The sequence below is a fragment of the Giraffa tippelskirchi genome, chromosome 3 (assembly GCF_054371585.1).
Source record: "Giraffa tippelskirchi isolate mGirTip1 chromosome 3, T2T-mGirTip1v1.2.pri, whole genome shotgun sequence".
NCBI classification, from domain to species: Eukaryota; Metazoa; Chordata; class Mammalia; order Artiodactyla; family Giraffidae; genus Giraffa; species Giraffa tippelskirchi.
Genome location: NC_137277.1, coordinates 135614410 through 135631260, shown reverse-complemented (window position 1 = coordinate 135631260; position 16851 = coordinate 135614410). Strand labels below are relative to the sequence as shown.

The following is a 16851-nucleotide window of genomic DNA, read 5'->3' as shown; positions in this document are numbered from 1 at the left end:
GCTGGCAGAGGAGGCATTTCCTGTTACTTAGATAGCAGAGCTGGAATTAGCAAGGGGGTGATTTTTACTTCCTGAAATCTGGAGCTGAGAAAATGGAAACATTTCTTAAACTGTAAGTGTTCAAAAAACATCTTATCCAACAATATCTTAATTTTTTTAATGATTTTTATCGATTGTTGGGATTAGTTATAATAAGTGATAATACAGTTCACTTTGGATTTATATGCAAATTTAGCTTTATCTGAATATTACTAAATCTCTCATTTATTGTTTGGATTCCTGACAACCAAAGGATGGGAAGGTGGTAACTGGGACTTATTACTGAACGTTTATCTTTTCTTCATCACTCACTAACATTTTTGATCAGATTGAAAACAGCAAACACCCAATATTTATTTAATGGTATAAAATATTTTGTGAGAGAAAGCTGGGTCTAAAAATATACATAAAATATTAACTTTGATATCACCAGTGACCATGGAAAGAAGAGAAATAGACAATGGTACAAAATATCTATTTCAAATTTCCATTGAGTGCTTCCAGAAAACAAGCAGAAAATAGACTCAAGAGAATCATATCCGATGTTGGTCTAAAATATTTGCTTCTTCACCATTTACAGGAAATCGATTTTCTGTGAGGGAAATCATCTTGGCTCAGCAGGCTCTTTGAAGTCCTGTCAAAGACCACTGTGTATTTTCATGCATTGTTTGTAAACTATCAGAATACTATTTCATGAAATTAATTGCTGGATAACAGACCAGAAACGAAACTTTTTTTTTTCTTTCTTATTTACCGTCTTAAGTTTTCTCAAATCATATATTTTTATCTCTTTCATTTACTGTGGAATCATCCAAATCACATTGGTAAGAAAAAAAAAAAATCCACAGGTTTATTTTCCAGAGATGACCTTCCAGGTTTTGATGGAAATAGAAAAAGTATATTCTGAAATAATGTTGGCCTTTGGGAACAGAAATGAGCAGATGAGCAGTGTCAAGCACAGGCATGAGGCCAGCTATTGGACTTTAAAAGTCAAGCCTATAAGGCATGCATCAAAATCCTATTAATTCTGCTAAAGCCACAGGATTTGGATTTTTATGTTTGGAAGGTGGAAGTGCATTTGTCTTTGGGTGAACTGTAGTAAAACCCCTCATCCACTCCATGTGACTTGCAGGCTGACATTTCATATAATTAAAGAAAGCATCTTCATCCTGAATGTTGATCACTCCTGGTTTTGTAGATTGTAGTCTCTGACAATAATGTGATCACTTGAAGTAACACTTTCATGTTATTGTCTTGTATTTAAAAATGAATAAAAATATCCCCATATTTCCCTAAGTAAAATTGATTCTGTGATGTGTGTAGTACCAATATCTAATTATAGACTGAACATTGATGAATGTGTGAGCAAGGCCAAGGGAAAGAACTGGAGTGAGAGCAGATTTTTCCAGTAGTCATGTATGGATGTGAGAGTTGGACGGTGAAGAAAGCTGAGCACCACAGAATTGATGCTTTCGAACTGTGGTGTTGGAGAAGACTCTTGAGAGTTCCTTGGACTGCAAGGAGATCCAACCAGTCCATCCTAAAGGAGATCAGTCCTGGTTGTTCATTGGAAGGACTGATGCCAAAGCTGAAACTCCAATACTTTGGCCACCTCATGCGAAGAGTTGACTCATTTGAAAAGACCCTGATGCTGGGAAATATTGAGGGCAGGAGGAGAAGGGGCCGACAGAGGATGAGAAGGTTTGATGGCATCACCGACTCGATGGGCATGGGTTTGGGTAAACTCCGGGAGTTGGTGATGGACAGGGAGGCCTGGCATGCTGCGGTTCATGGGGTTGCAAAGAGTCGGACATGACTCAGGGACTGAACTGAACTGAACTGAGAGCAGATTGTGGGTAGGTGGGTAAGGAATTAATTTTCACACAGTCTTGTTGGGAAGAGCTCTGAAATTAGGAAAGCTTTTTTGAAAAGTTATTTATTTATTTGTTTATTTTTGGATATGCTGGGTCTGCATTGATGCACTGGCTTTTCTCTAATTGTGGTGAGTGGGGGCTACTCTGTAGTTGGCGGTGTAAGGGCTTCTCATTGCAGTGACTTCTCTTGATGCAGAACAAGGCTCTATAGTGAATGCGTTCCAGTAGTTACAACACTTGGCTCAGTAGTTGCAGCCCCCAGGCTCTAGGGCACAGGCTCAGTAGTTATGGCACACAGACTTCATTGCCCCAAGGCATGTGGGATCTTACTGGACCAGGGTTCTATCCCATGTCTCCTGCATTGGCAGGAGTATTCTCTACCACTGAGCCACCAGGGAAGCCTGGAAAGTTTTTTATATATAATCTGTGATAATAAGCAAACTAGAGTCTAAAGAAAAATGTAGGTAACTTAAAAGTCTGCCTTAATCTCAGGAGTTAAACAGACAAAATATAATTACCACCATTATCACCATCATAGTGTCAAAAACATTTCAAGCTAAAGATGATGAAGGAGTTTTCCTTCTGAGTGACTGAGACCAAAGTAGACTTTGTGATCTTAGAGGAACACAAGCTAAATGGTAATATACAAGGACATACTAAAACTATAACATTAAATAAGATGTTCAGACGACTAAAAGATATCTCAGTATATCAGTCAGTTCAGTTCAGTTGCTCAGTCGTGTCCAACTCTTTGCAACCCCATGAATTGCAGCACGCCAGGCCTCCCTGTCCATTACCAGCTCCCGGAGTTTACCCAAACCCACGTCCATCGAGTCGGATGCCATCCAACCATCTCATCCTCTGTCGTCCCCTTCTCCTCCTGCCCCCAATCCTTAATTAAGCCCTAAATTTTGTTCAGATTGATCAGACTATAATTAGAGTACCAGCCAGTTTCTAATGTCATCAACTAAATGATGACATGAATGTGGATAAGGTTTAGTGGAAATCGATATTTATACTTAAAATATCAGACACAAGGATATAATAAAAGAATTAAGTTTATCACCTAGCAATCATCTTGATTGGTGGAGGGAGTTCATTTTTACATGTTTAAAAGTTTCAGTGGAAAGGAAGTTGCCTTAATCCTTAAGAAAAAAGACAGCTCTCCATACACACGATAATGTAGGTGAGACAGGAATGGATGCTGAAGAAGGGGAGTAAAAGGAAAAAATAAAAGTCTAATAGCTGATGTAGATGTAGGATGGGTTTAATTCAACCGTTGGAGAGACACTGCCTCCAGTTTATTTTATTGTGTGATTCTATGGGAAGTGTGTGCTTATGACATCTTCGAGGTGTCAGGCACAATTCATACATTCACATATCTATTCCTCCCACTGTCAAACAGTCATGGGCTTGCCACTGCTTTACAAAGAGGAGCCAACTTATAGGGAAAGAAGTTTAGGTACAGATGCACACCTTTTAGGCAAAAGAGGCAGGATTTGAGTCCAGATTCAACTGACTTCAGTGTCTATTTTCTTATGCTCTCAGAGGGCCCAGCAGTCTTTCTTGAGGAAACAGATGATTATCTGTTTCCCTAAACGCACGTGTTGCCTGACTTAGATGTTCCCAAACTCCTACGAGGAAGCCCGCTTCAGAGCTCTGCACTTTCCGCTTTGAGTTATTTCACCATTAAGCTCCAGAAGTGGTATTTCCTTCCCCTTAATTCAGCCACATAAATTAATTCATGTCGTTGATAATGAGATGTGAAGCAAGGGAAACTGTCTCTCATTCAATGACCATTGGTTGTGTTGCTGGGGACTGAATTCTAGAGGTGTGTTTGCTGGCAGGTGCAGTGACTTTTCTAGACCAGGGATGTGGGTGCAATGAAGAAATGAGAAAAGAGGAAAGAGATTCTGGGAACAGCATAAGGACACAGCAAACTCTCCTATAGAAACAGTAGTTTCAGCTTCAGAAACTCAGGTATGCGAATTTTCATTATAATAATTTTTAAATATTTTAAAATCATAGCTTTGAGGACCATTTAATGACCTGGGAAAAATTACAATATAAGGTTCAGCATAAGAAAATGAAAATAATAAACTTTAAATATTAAATATGTAAGTTTCTTTCTACACACATATGTTTCTGTATGCTTATGCACATGTAATTTACATGTGTCTGACACTGATATTAATATATATTTATATGGTAACAACTAATCTCTCTATATATGTAGAGAGAGCATTTAAAAATACAGCAAGACAGAAGCCATAATATCAAAATGTTACAAGTAATTATTACTCAACCATTCAGTTACTGGTGTTTTGTATTTTCTAATTTTTTGTAATGCATACACTTTCTAAATTGAGCATGTGTTATTGTGTTCTTTTTATAAATGGAGAAATGTAAAACATTAGTGGTTATTTAACAGTTTCTCCCAAATTATTAATAATAATTATGCCTCTCATATTGTATATATTTCCCAATTCTCTCAAGAATTTCTATTTTCATTGCTGTTTTGAGACAGAAAATGGAGCTTCTCTCTAGATAAACTTTTTATTGGAGTATAATTTCTTTATAATAGTGTGTTAGTTTCTGGTATACAATGAAGTGAATCAGCTATATGTATGCATATATCCCCTCTCCCTTGGACCTGCCTCCCAGTGTTCCCCCATCCTACCCCTCTAGGTCATTGCAGAGCACTGAGCTGAGCTCCCTGTGCTGTATAGCAAGTTCCTGCCACCTCTCTGTTTTATACATGGTAGTGTACATATGTCAATAAAAGATACAAAGAGCATCCCAAGGAATCCCCATAAGGTTATCAGCTGATTTTCCAGCAGAAACTCTGCAGGCCAGAAGGGAGTGGCAAGATATATTTAAAGTGATGAAAGGGAAAAACCTACAACCAATATTACTCTACCCAGCAAGGATCTCACTCAGATTCCGGGAGAAATCCAAAGCTCTACAGACAAGCAAAAGCTAAGAGAATTCAGCACCATCAAACCAGCCTTACAACAAATGCTAAAAAAAAAATCCTCTAGGTGGAAACATTAAGAGTAGAAAAAGACTTACAAAAACAAACTCAAGATGAATCGGAAGATAATATATTTTTTTTAAATATGAGCACTTGAGATACAGAAACATCAAGATCTTGAAAATAATGTGAACTATATTTAATCAAACCATGATAGAGAAACAGAAATAGGACTGAACTATTAATTACTCAACCATTAAACATTCTGGTGGCATTAATAGTAGATGCTGTTAGAGGGACACATGGGTGTGGCCAATGAGCCACGAAGTTGGCCAACGGAGATTGTGGCTTGTGCGTGGGTGGGGAAGGGCACTGTGTTGCTCTTTGCCAATATAGAGCATGAACCACAACCAAGTGTGGCTGATGGAAAACCTTTCTGGAGCCTTTTCCTCAGAGAGTGCTGTTTCAGCATTTACCACATATCCCAGAAAAGCTTGACCTTTATTCTGCTGAACACCCAGCAGGGTGAGGGCACCATGTCTCTTACTCTGGCCGACAGGCCTTGACTCCAGGGACACAGTAAATTCCCAAAACCAGAAACAGGGGAAGGTCAAGAGTCTGAGATAAAAACAGAAACTGTGTGCACATTGCAGCCTCTGAGAACGTCTCTAGCCAGCATGATGACTCCAAGACTCTGGTGAGGCCTGCTTAGAGTCAGACAGCCTAAGCCATCATTCTTCTCTGCCTTTCCATGATCCTTGGTGTCCAGCCAGGATCTGTCATAACAAGGCCTTTATATATATATATATATATATATATATATATATATATATATATATATATAGAGAGAGAGAGAGAGAGAGAGAGAGAGAGAGAGAGAATAGCTCAAATTAGCCAAGTGCTGAGGGTTTGTGGTGATTTGGCTATGTTAGGCCCATGGTAATCAAAACTATGCTATGCAAGGATATTTTGCAGCTGGTAGATTGAGATACCATGACTTATGTGTTCAATAAATAACAGAAACTAGACTTCCGCTTCTTTACCTAGACTTGCTCAAGGAGAAGAGGTGGCTTCAAGCCAGTGAGCAGGGAAAGAGGGCATTTGTGGAGGGCAGGGGAATCACCAGAACGTGTGAAGTTGCTTGATGGAAGGTAACATTGTACCTTCCTGCTGTAATTTGATCCTGTTTGGAAAAAGCACTAACTGTCTTGCCATCTGAGTGGCAGCTGTGTGGGGATGTTACTATAATTCTGAGCAACATAGAAATGGAAAAATCAATATGTAAGGTGAGGTCAATGAAGTGGAAAAGGAAGTCAGGAGCTTCTAGGATGGTGAATGGGTCAGAATGTGGCCACCAGGGCCTGTGGGGTTTCCTATCTAAGATGCTAAGAATAAGGTTTAAGGGAGTCAGGGGAATGGATTCAAGGTCACTGGATAGGAATGGACAGCTGGAGGGTCTATGAACATGTCTTTCTGCTCTGTCCTGTGTGCTTTTCCCTGGCTACCTCAGTGGGCACTTCCTGCCATTTTCCCTGCTCTGGTAGTCTTTTCACCAACCAGAGTTGCACTTTGCCACAGAGGTGGGTATCCACATGTGGAGAGATGGCCACTGCTCCCCATGGCCCATGGCAACACCATGACTGTGACCCTGCTCTGTGACCAGCTTGCTGTCACCCAGCAGCTCCTCAGCCTGGAAGTTTGTCCCAGACACTCTGTGGAAAGCTCCCACAGTTTACCCAGAGGAAGACATCCAGAAGTTGCCACCTTTCAACGTGGCAGAGGACACTGCTATGTGTTTAAACAGCACATCTCTACCCAGGTCCCAGGGGACCATTCATTTGAGAAGCATCTGCACACAATGCTAATATTGGCAAGATATCTGAAAAGCTAACTCAGGTCCTCAATCATGTCAAATGGCCAAGTCAGATCCTTAAGATTTCTCCCAGAGTAATGCACGGAGAGAAAAGGAAAGGCTATGTCATTGACTGAAACAAAACTCAACCCAATACCCTTTCAGAAAAAAAAAAAAAAAAAAGTTAGGCAGATGAAGTATTATAGTGGGTTTTTGTTATTGCTCTTCAGTCCCTAAGTCATATCCGACTTTTTGGGACCTCATGGACTGCAGCACGCCAGGTATCCCCGTCTTCACCGTCTCCTAAAGTTTGCTCAAACTCATGTCCATTGGGTTAGAGATGTCATCCAATCATCTCATGCTCTGTCACCCTCTTCTCCTCCTGCCCTCAATCTTTCCCAGCATCAGGGTCTTTTCCAATGAGTCGGCTCTCCTCATCGGGTGGCCAAAGTATTGGAGCTTCAGCTTCAGCATCAGCCCTTCCAATGAATATTTAGGGTTGATTCCCTTTAGGACTGACTGGTTTGATCTCCTTGCTGTTCAAGGTTCATCACTATCTCTGTGTGCCTCCTGCCTATTTATTGGTGTCACCCATTAGTGTCCCTGCTTAGTTGCTACTCTGCTTTTCTAAGTCTTTCTTTCTTTTCTCTCTCTGAAGTTTGAATACATAACTGACTCCCTTAAATATACGGTTGAGCCATTCTGGTCTTGGCTAAAGATTTTACATGGATGTTGCTCTCAACCAGACATCAGCCCATTATCTTTGCCCACATGAAAAAAGCGAGACATCCATGTGACCTGGCAAGTGCTGGACCTCCCTCCGCTCTGTGACCCTGACACTGGGAAGCAGGGGCTGTGGCCTTCACAGACTCTCCTGTTTGTAAGCTGTAGAGTTATATTGAGCCTAACTCTGGCAAAGGGCTCTATACACACTGTCATTTTGTTCTGCACCTTCAAAACAAAATCAAAAACAAACTAGGAATTAGTATTTGGCTGTTTTACTTAAACTGTGGAAGCACTGTCATCCCAACAAAGTTTCTTGACCTTAGATGGAGTTTGCCAGTGGATTTCGCTGGAATTGCATGATTGCATTACAGGCTATTATTTTTCAAAAACAATCAATCACTGTATTTTGCTCAGTGTTCCTTGAAAGTTCACAACAAATGTCAAGTCTTTGCAGCTTCCATTCATAACTCAAGAGCCTTTGTAGAAACTGCCCATATTGAAGTTTTCTTTCAATGAGAGATATTTTCTCTATTGGGGTTTTCCATCATCTTCACAATTAATTTTTGCTGATGGATGAACTGGATTCTTCTCTTATAACATGTTCATTGGCCTTTGTATGGGTGCATCACCCATGTCCCTGCTTGTTGTATCACCATGGCCCTCATCTCTACCTGCCTTATACCTGCCCCAAACTCAGCCCCACAGAGACACCTACCACCCCAGTCAATCCTGAAAGAAAGGACTGGTCTCAGATACCACTTCAGTTCACCCCACACTTTGAGCCCCTGGAGGAAAGGGGCTCTGAAGAACGTACTTGATAACCTCCAGCCTGTGCCCTCAAGAAGGCTTACAGTCTGGTGGGAGAGAAGACATGAAAGTGAACTTAACAGCAGAGAGAACCAAAAATAAAGAAGGCAGGAGGCAGTGCTGAGTGTAGGAACTGCTTCTCTACTGGTTCCAAAGTGGGCTTTGTGACTTGGGGAGGTGTGGGCCTGCCTTTGAACCTCTCTAAAGAGGATAGTGGTTATTGGGTCTGCTACTTGGATGGCAGGAAAGGTCTGATGGAGCAATCTGAGTCAACCTCAAAGCAGTATATTGTATCCCAGTTCACAGTTTATTAACATAAATGCTTTCCCTGGTTTCTGGTGAGGGATAAACCTCATTAATGATAATGATAATAGCTCATGCTATTTTTATTTACTTACACTCCAACTTTTAAGGGCTTCTCTTGTAGCTCAGTTGGTAAAGAACCTACCTACAATGCAGGAGACCCAGGTTTGATTCCTGGCTTGGGAATATCCCCTGGAGGAGGAAATGGCAACCCACTCCAGTATTCTTGCCTGGAGAATCCCATGGACAGAGGAGGCTGGCAGGCTATAGTCCATGGGGTTGCAAGAGTCAGACATGACTTAGCAAGTAAATCACCACCACAACTTTTAATACAGGGGACTTGAGATAGCTGGTGATCTATGTGAATGTTTCTGTAGTACTGATGATGCTAAACTTCAAGTGGCTTCTCTCTTAATTTACTCTTTTTACTCAGGTCAGGCCTAATCCCTGACATGACATTCTTGCAGATATTTGAGAAAATCAAGAGAATTTTGCTTAACTTGTCCCTTCTTTCCAACCACATCAGGACAGATTTACTTCAAGATCTCGCTCAACGTTAATTTGAAAGTTTAATAGGAAAATGACTTTCTTCCAATAAACTGACTGCAGGAAACTAGGCTTATGTTGTCATGACTGCTACTAGAAAAGAAAAAGAACAAAAATAAATCAAAACAAAACCTGTATAAAAAACAATCCTGCTTTTCATTCTTCAACAAGTCTCAGCTGTCAACAACCAACACATCAAGGGGAAGGTAGTTCTTGGTGTACCTGACCTCTCTGGACTCTTCAAATTATGCAAGGGGTGGCCCTGTTACACTGAAGAGTAACTCTGACCCTTCTGGAAGCAGCTTGGCTGTCCCTGAGGTTCCTGTCTAGACAAGCCCTCTGCCACATGCCTAAGGAGAGGTGAAGAGAAGCAATCTAAGCTTCAATTCCCATGATTGTTTTCAGAATCCTAGGGAAATTATATAGTAATGAAATTACTTCTTCCACATAAAACTTGCTACCTTGTGTTTATAGTAATTTTTTTTTAAAGTGAGAAAAGCTTCAGATTTTTTTTCTTTTTCCCCCTCAGGAATTTTTATATAGCATTGAGAAAAATGAGAACCTTTAAAAAATTATTTTGTTTTTAACTTGACAACTCCAAATGATAAGCAGAGTTGAAATTTACAAGTAAAACTGGACTCCGGAGTGTAAGAAGCTTTTTCAATCTTTTATGATCTTAACGTTGCACTCACATGTGGAAATATATTAAACAAGGACTACCTCTCAAGTGCTTTTGCAAGAGTAGAAGCAATCTCTTTTTTCTTCTCCCTCTGGATTTTGTGTGATTTCCATAAACTGTGAAACTTCCTTTTTAAGTGAAGTTTCTTGGGTGGGAAGAAAAATGAAGAGGTTATTCTTGAGCATTGATCAGAAATCTTTTATTTTGAGAGAAGGAGAGCTCTATGAGGCACAGTTTACAAAATAGAAAGTGTTAATTTGGAGAATTTAGGGGAGATGATGGCACAAAAACATAATATTTTAAGAAGAGTGAAGAGTTTTTTATCTTTCTAAGTACAAGAGACAAGTTGAGTTAAAATGTACATTGATGGTCCACCATGTAGCGCATAAACCTCAGATAGAATTGAACTTCACAGGGGTTATGTCCATGCTTCCTTGGTTCTAGACTGCCTCCATATGCAAAGGACACTATGATGTGAAAAGCAAATAAAGGAACACAAAATAGGAACTGAGCAGTGCTTGACCTGACCACTCCATCCTGAAGGAAGGTTTGGAGAGGAAACTGAGGAAACTTTGTTAAAGGACAGAGGGAGAGCTGAGTCTCCAGCTTGTGAGCGCCTTGGGTCATCTTTCACAATGACATGGGCTTTGTCCATGCAAATATTCTAATTGTAAATTCCTTTGTCCCATATATTCCTCTTTTTTGGCCAACCCTGCATGGAATGGAACATCAAAGGTTAGAAAAGATTGATTTCTCTTGTTCAGTGGCTTCTGCTAATTGGCTTCCCAGGTGGCACAGCAGTAAAGAATCTGCCTGCCAATGCAGGAGACACAGGAGATGTGAATTTGATCCCTGGGTTGGGAAGATCCCCTGGAGAAGGAAATGGCAACCCACTCTAGTATTCTTGACTGGAGAATCCTACGGACAGAGGAGCTTGGAGGGCTACACTCCATAGGGTCACAAAGAGCCAGCCATGTCTGAGCAACTGAGGATGTACACACTGACACAATAGTAGAGCTGCTATCATCATTAAGAATAAGTAAAAGTAGACGCTGATATGAGAGCAAGGCAAGAGGGCAAACTGGCAATAACTAGCCAAATGCTAGCTAATGAAGCCAAATGAGGCTTCAAGATCTCTGGACTAAGATGATCTGCTTCTTTGAGACCTGATCAGATCTGGAGGACAGCAATGTCCATCTCCTCCTCCTTAGCCTCTTATACTGAAATCCCAAGGCAAGTGAATGCAACTAATTCCAAACTTTTGATTGTTAACTGTTATTTAGACTCTTACTGATTCTAATGAGAACTGCATGTAATTAATTTTATAAAATATTCCACAAGTTGCTTTCATCAGGATTATGGCACATTGGTTTTAAATAAAGCAACGGGCCATGTAATTCAATTCATGTCTTGTTTACAAACTCTCAGACATTAAGCCATAGGAGTGATAGATGATGAAGCCAAGCAGGCTAGTCACAGTCCAAACAACTGACTCTTTGGAGACTTTTGTTTGGAATATTAGCCATCATGTTTCAATCAGAAAAGTGAATTCTGTGATCTGAATATTTGGAGAGTCTCCTAGTCTAGGCTATATTCTTTTTTGGACTCAGAGTCACACTCATCATCCTCTGCACACACATTGGGTGATATGGATGAATGAGTGGGCTGGTTGTGAAAGCAACCTGCATTTTCAGGGGTTATGTCTAAATGAAGGGCACATGTCTCATGCAGAGAGAACCAGCTGCTATACTGCTCCATAAAACTGTTCTAAAATATTCATATTTTATAAGGAAAAATGAATAATCTGAGGCTTTTAATGTAAAAATATCCTAGATTTTAAATATGGGAAACAATAATATATTTTTTTATACATTGGGGCACCCATGGGCCATAAGTTTGAGACTTCTGCTCTGATCTCTGCGTGTGTTTCCAGGGTAGATGTCACATTTTCCTGCTTTTTATTCTTTTTTTTTTTTTTTAAGAAGGGCATCGTTTTCAGTTTCTGGTGGCCAGGAACAGAATAGATCATTGAACATTTGTGGAATGAATAAACAGAAGACACTAATCGGTATGATCGTACGAGATGGAACGGGAATTTCCTATGGTTAGTACGAAGTGCAATGGCAACCCACTCCAGTACTCTTGCCTGGAAAATCCCATGGACTGAGGAGCCTGGTAGGCTGCAGTCCATGGGGTTGCTAAGAGTCAGACACGACTGAGCAACTTCACTTTCACTTTTCAGTTTCATGCATCGGAGAAGGAAATGGCAACCCACTCCAGTGTTCTTGCCTAGAGAATCCCAGGGACGGGGGAGCCTAGTGGGCTGCTGTCTATGGGGTCACACAGAGTCGGACACGACTGAAGCGACTTAGCAGCAGCAGCAGTAGGAAGTGACAGAAGCAGATAAAGATGATTTTACATTTTTTCTAATGTCCCTGACCCTACATTCTACCATTCCTTAAGATTTTAGTGATGCAAATGGAGAGAAAGAGGATTGCAGACATTAATTATGTTGGGCATCTAAAGCCATTCATAAATTAGATTATTAAATGAAAATGTGTTTCATATGAATGAGGCAGGGGAGGTGAGAGAAAAGTGGGGCAGCTGATAATTATTTTATTAACTTGCATTTAAAAAATTTTATTTGAGTATAGATGGTTTACAATGAGGTGTTAGTTTCAGGTGTATAACAAAGTGAATCAGTCATGCATATACATATATCCACACTTTTTAAGATTATTTTCCCACATAGTATTACCTTGCATTTTGAAATATGAATTGTATGCCAGACACTCAGGTAAAAACTGCAGATCTATTTTCTTATCTGATCATCACAAACATTTCAGGCATTTCCATTTTAAAGAAGAAAACTGTGCCAAAGAGAGATTAAGGCAACTTGTCCATAATTTTGCAGCTAATGACACTAAACTGCATCTTAGGTGTTTCCACACACAGTTTTAATTCTCCAGACTATCATGTGAGGTGTTTATCCTTATCCACATCCTGCAGAGGAGGAATAAGACCACAGAGGTCTTACCTGATGAACAAAATCATACACCATAAGTGACTAGTTAAACTGAGATTAATCCTGGTCTATTGACTGAAAAAAATATGATTTTATATAAATTGCAATAGTTGTTCTGTTAGACACTTTGTATGTCTCATGATGGCTTATGCATCATGTAGGACATGCAATGTAACAGAAAAGACATGTAATGTAACAGAGGACATGCAAGGTAACGGAGAAGAAGAAATCTAACTCCATGTTAAGTCTGTTTCTTTTGCTTTAATCATTGTGTTCTGTTGGGGCTTCCCTGATAAATCCGCCTGCAATGCAGGAAACCCCAGTTGGATTCCTGGGTCGGGAAGATCCGCTGGAGAAGGGATAGGCTACCCACTCTGGTATTCTTGGGTTTCCCTTGCAGCTCAGCTGGTAAAGAATCCGCCTTTAATATGGGAGACCTGGGTTCGATCCCTCGGTTAGGAAGATCCCCTGAAGAAGGGAAAAGCTACCTACTCCAGTATTCTGGCCTGGAGAATTCCATGGACTGTACAGTCCATGGTGTCACAAAGAGTTAGTCATAATGGAGTGATTTTCACTTTGTAATCTATTGCTTTTGCTTTCAGTTAAGAATGTTGCCTATAGCCTGAAATACACAGGCTAGTTCATTCTCAAGACTCTGACCTTTAAGAGTATAGTGAAAGTGAAAGTCCCTCAGTCGTGTCCAACTGTTTGCAACCCCATGGACTATACAGTCCGTGGAATTCTCCAGGCCAGTGTACTGGAGCAGGTAGCTGTTCTTTTCTCCAGGGGATCTTCCCAACACAGGGATTGAACCCAGGGCTCCTGCGTTGCAGGCAGATTCTTTACCAGCTGAGCCAGTTGGATTCTTCACCCACTGAGCCACAAAGGAAGAGTATAACAGGTTTCCATTCATATAGAGATAAAAAGTTGCAAAACAGATAAGAACATTTGTCTTGTTGGAGGTTTACAGGAACATCATGACCTGGCCTATGTGGATGGCTGCAAGAACAAAGGATTCCTACACCAAGAAGTTTGCAACAACCAATCTCCCTCACTTTGCCTTTAAAAGTGTTTGCTAAACCCTTTGAGAAGTTTGGGCGTTTTAGAAAATGAGCCACTCATTCTCCTTGCATGGCCCTGCAGTAAACCTTTCTGTGCTCCAAACTCCAATATTTGATGCTTTAGTTTATTTGGCCTCACTGTGTGTGGAGCTCAGGAACTTGCATTGAGTAACAGCAACTGTATCTACACTCCACAGTTGAGGTCAAGCTTCTTCCTGCAAAAACTCACTATCCCACCTTTCCATCCACTCAACAAGTAGCTTAGGAGAAATCCTGCAACCTCTCTTTCCCCAACTGAGATCTCCCTTTCCTAGTGTCACCCAGGTGAGTTTAAGAATATTTAAACTGCATCATGTAAACCTCTGCTCAAAATCTGCCCATAGCTTCTCATCACACTTGGAATAAAATCCAAATCCATCCATGTGATTTATGGAGCACTACATCATCTGTCCTTACCCACCCCTCTGTTCCTGCTCTACCTGTCCCTTCTGCCCTTCCAATCACTTTGGCATTTTTACAGGTCATCCAATTAACCAAACTTGTCTTAGTCTGACAGACTGCTCCTTCTGCTAAGAAATTTCTTCCTCTATATCTTGCTCCATCACTTTATTTAGACACTTGTTCAAATATTACTTCATCAAAGAAACCTTTAAAGATTACCTAAAATAAAGTACCTGAACTAACTAGAGTTTATTTCTCTTTTTCTCCCCCCTTCTGCTTTTTTTTTTATTACTTAGAGTTAGCTATAGTTTTACTATATTATTTAGAGAAGCTGGGACTGGGGACTCTTTGCTGCAATGCTTGCACCTGGACAAATGTCTTCTTGGGCAACAAAATACAAAGAAACTATAAAAGACAAAAAATACCATGCATAAGTGTGCATGTGCAGTTGGGGCAAATTACGGACAAGATACAAAAAAAGCAAAAACCCAACCACTGCTTCTGAAGAGCTGGGAGCAAAATCAGGATACAGTGCATGCCACCAGCACTCAACACCACCAAAGGGAGGGGGGACAAACCACCTAATCCGTCTTCCCGCCTGATCTTTGGACTCACTCCTACCTTTACCCCATCTAGAGAATCACCTGGCCTCCCCTCAGTGGTGATTGAGGAAGCAATGGAACATGCCACTTATTCTCTGCAGCAGGGGCTCCGATAAAGCCTTGCCTGAATCTCTTGTATAGTCTTTGATCAATTTCTATTGATTGAGGAGGGCAAGAACCCTGTAATAAAATAACATTATTATCTCTGCATTTGCTTGCAGCCTGTATCTCTCACTGGAATGTAAATTTCCTGAGGGCAGGGTTCTTGCCACATTCACAGCTATGTCTGAGTATGTACAACAGTGTCTGAATATACCTTGATTGAGTAAATCTCTTTTTGTGAATGGCTGAATAACTTCAAGAATGCAGGTACTCTTTCTAACATTTGGCATGGATCTTAATGTTTTCAGAGCCCAAACATGAGGAGAACACTCATGTTCTGAAATCCACTGAAAACAAATACTACGGATACACACAGACACAAGAATAGGAATGTTTGGTTAGATTCCAGCTAAGTAAGTGAAGAGAAGAACAGAGTCATAGACCTTGGATCAGAGAATAAAAATGATTAAGCTGTGACTGTTGTCAGGAAGGATTTTAATTCTTTTAAAAATGTGTGCAGAGACAATAATTTGAAGTATAAAAAAAGAGATTTATTCTTCATGGAAGAAGAATAAACTTCTTTTCCTTCCTTTTCTTCAGTTGGCAAAATTTAAAGACAAAGAAGAGGTATCACAGGGAGAAAGGGCAGAGGTGTGTAATCTTAAAGGCAGTTTATCAGGCTATACTAGCTTTTCTGTAGAGCTGATGTAAGGGAAGAAACAAACTTGCTTTCAAAATGGGAGTTTCAAGCAAAGTCAATGTCACTTTTATTGACTTTTAATGGAAGGAGGAGAATGGTGCTTGCTTGTTTAAGTAGGGTGATGGCCCCTGATAGCTAGCATTTCTGCCCTGCCTCCTTGGAGAACCTTCATGGAAATCAGATTCAGACCCTCCACGTCTGCCTCCTTAAGGAAGGCTAATCTCATCTTTACAGTTGCAGTCAGCGAAAATTCTTAGTAGGTAGATAGATACGATATTCTTCCAAGTGTTTCCTAGGATGATAACTTGGTATGAACAAAGTAGCTGCATCCATGGTAACGTTTCCTAGGCCAGGAGGGAGCAGGTCACTGTGCTCCTTGCAATCTGCTAAGGCCAGTGTGGTGGTGTTGAAACAGCAAACATAAGGACCAGGGGATGTTCAGATATGGTTCTTACTAGATCATGGCATCCAGTCCCATCATTTCATAGCAAATAGAAGGGGAAAAAAGTGGAAACAGGCTTAGATTTTATTTTCTTGGGCTCCAAAATCACTGTGGATGGTGACTGCAGCCATGAAATTAAAAACAAACCAGCAAAAACACTTGTTCTTTAGAAGGAAAGCTGTGACAAACCTAGACAGCGTATTAAAAAGCAGAGACATTACTTTGCCGATAAAGGTCCATCTAGTCAAAGTTATGGTTTTTCCAGTAGTCATGTATGGATGTGAGAGTTGGACCATAAAGAAGGCTGAGCACTGAAGAATTGATGCTTTTGAGCTATGGTGTTGGAGAAGACTCTTGAGAGTCCCTTGGGCAGCAAGGATATCAAGCCATTCAATCCTAAAGGAAATCAGCTCTGAATATTCATTGGAAGGGACGATGCTGAAGCTGAAGCTCCAATACTTTGGTTACCTGATGTGAAGAGCCGACCTACTGGAAAAGACCCTGATGCTGGGGAAGATTGAAGGCAGGAGGAGAAGGAGGTAACAAAGGATGAGATGGTTGGATGGCATCACCGACTCAATGGACATGAGTCTGAGCAAACTCTGGGAGATAGTGAAGGACAGGGAAGCCTGGTGTGCTGCAGTCCATGGGGTTGCAAAGAGTCAAATATGACTTAGC

General features: G+C 40.6%; 1 protein-coding gene across 2 annotated transcripts in view; it reads right to left on the bottom strand.

Annotated features, from left to right (window-relative positions):
- Window positions 1-16851, bottom strand: part of CNTNAP5 (contactin associated protein family member 5) — a 982292-nt gene that overhangs the window by 819501 nt on the left and 145940 nt on the right. The gene's annotated exons all lie outside the window — the stretch shown is intronic.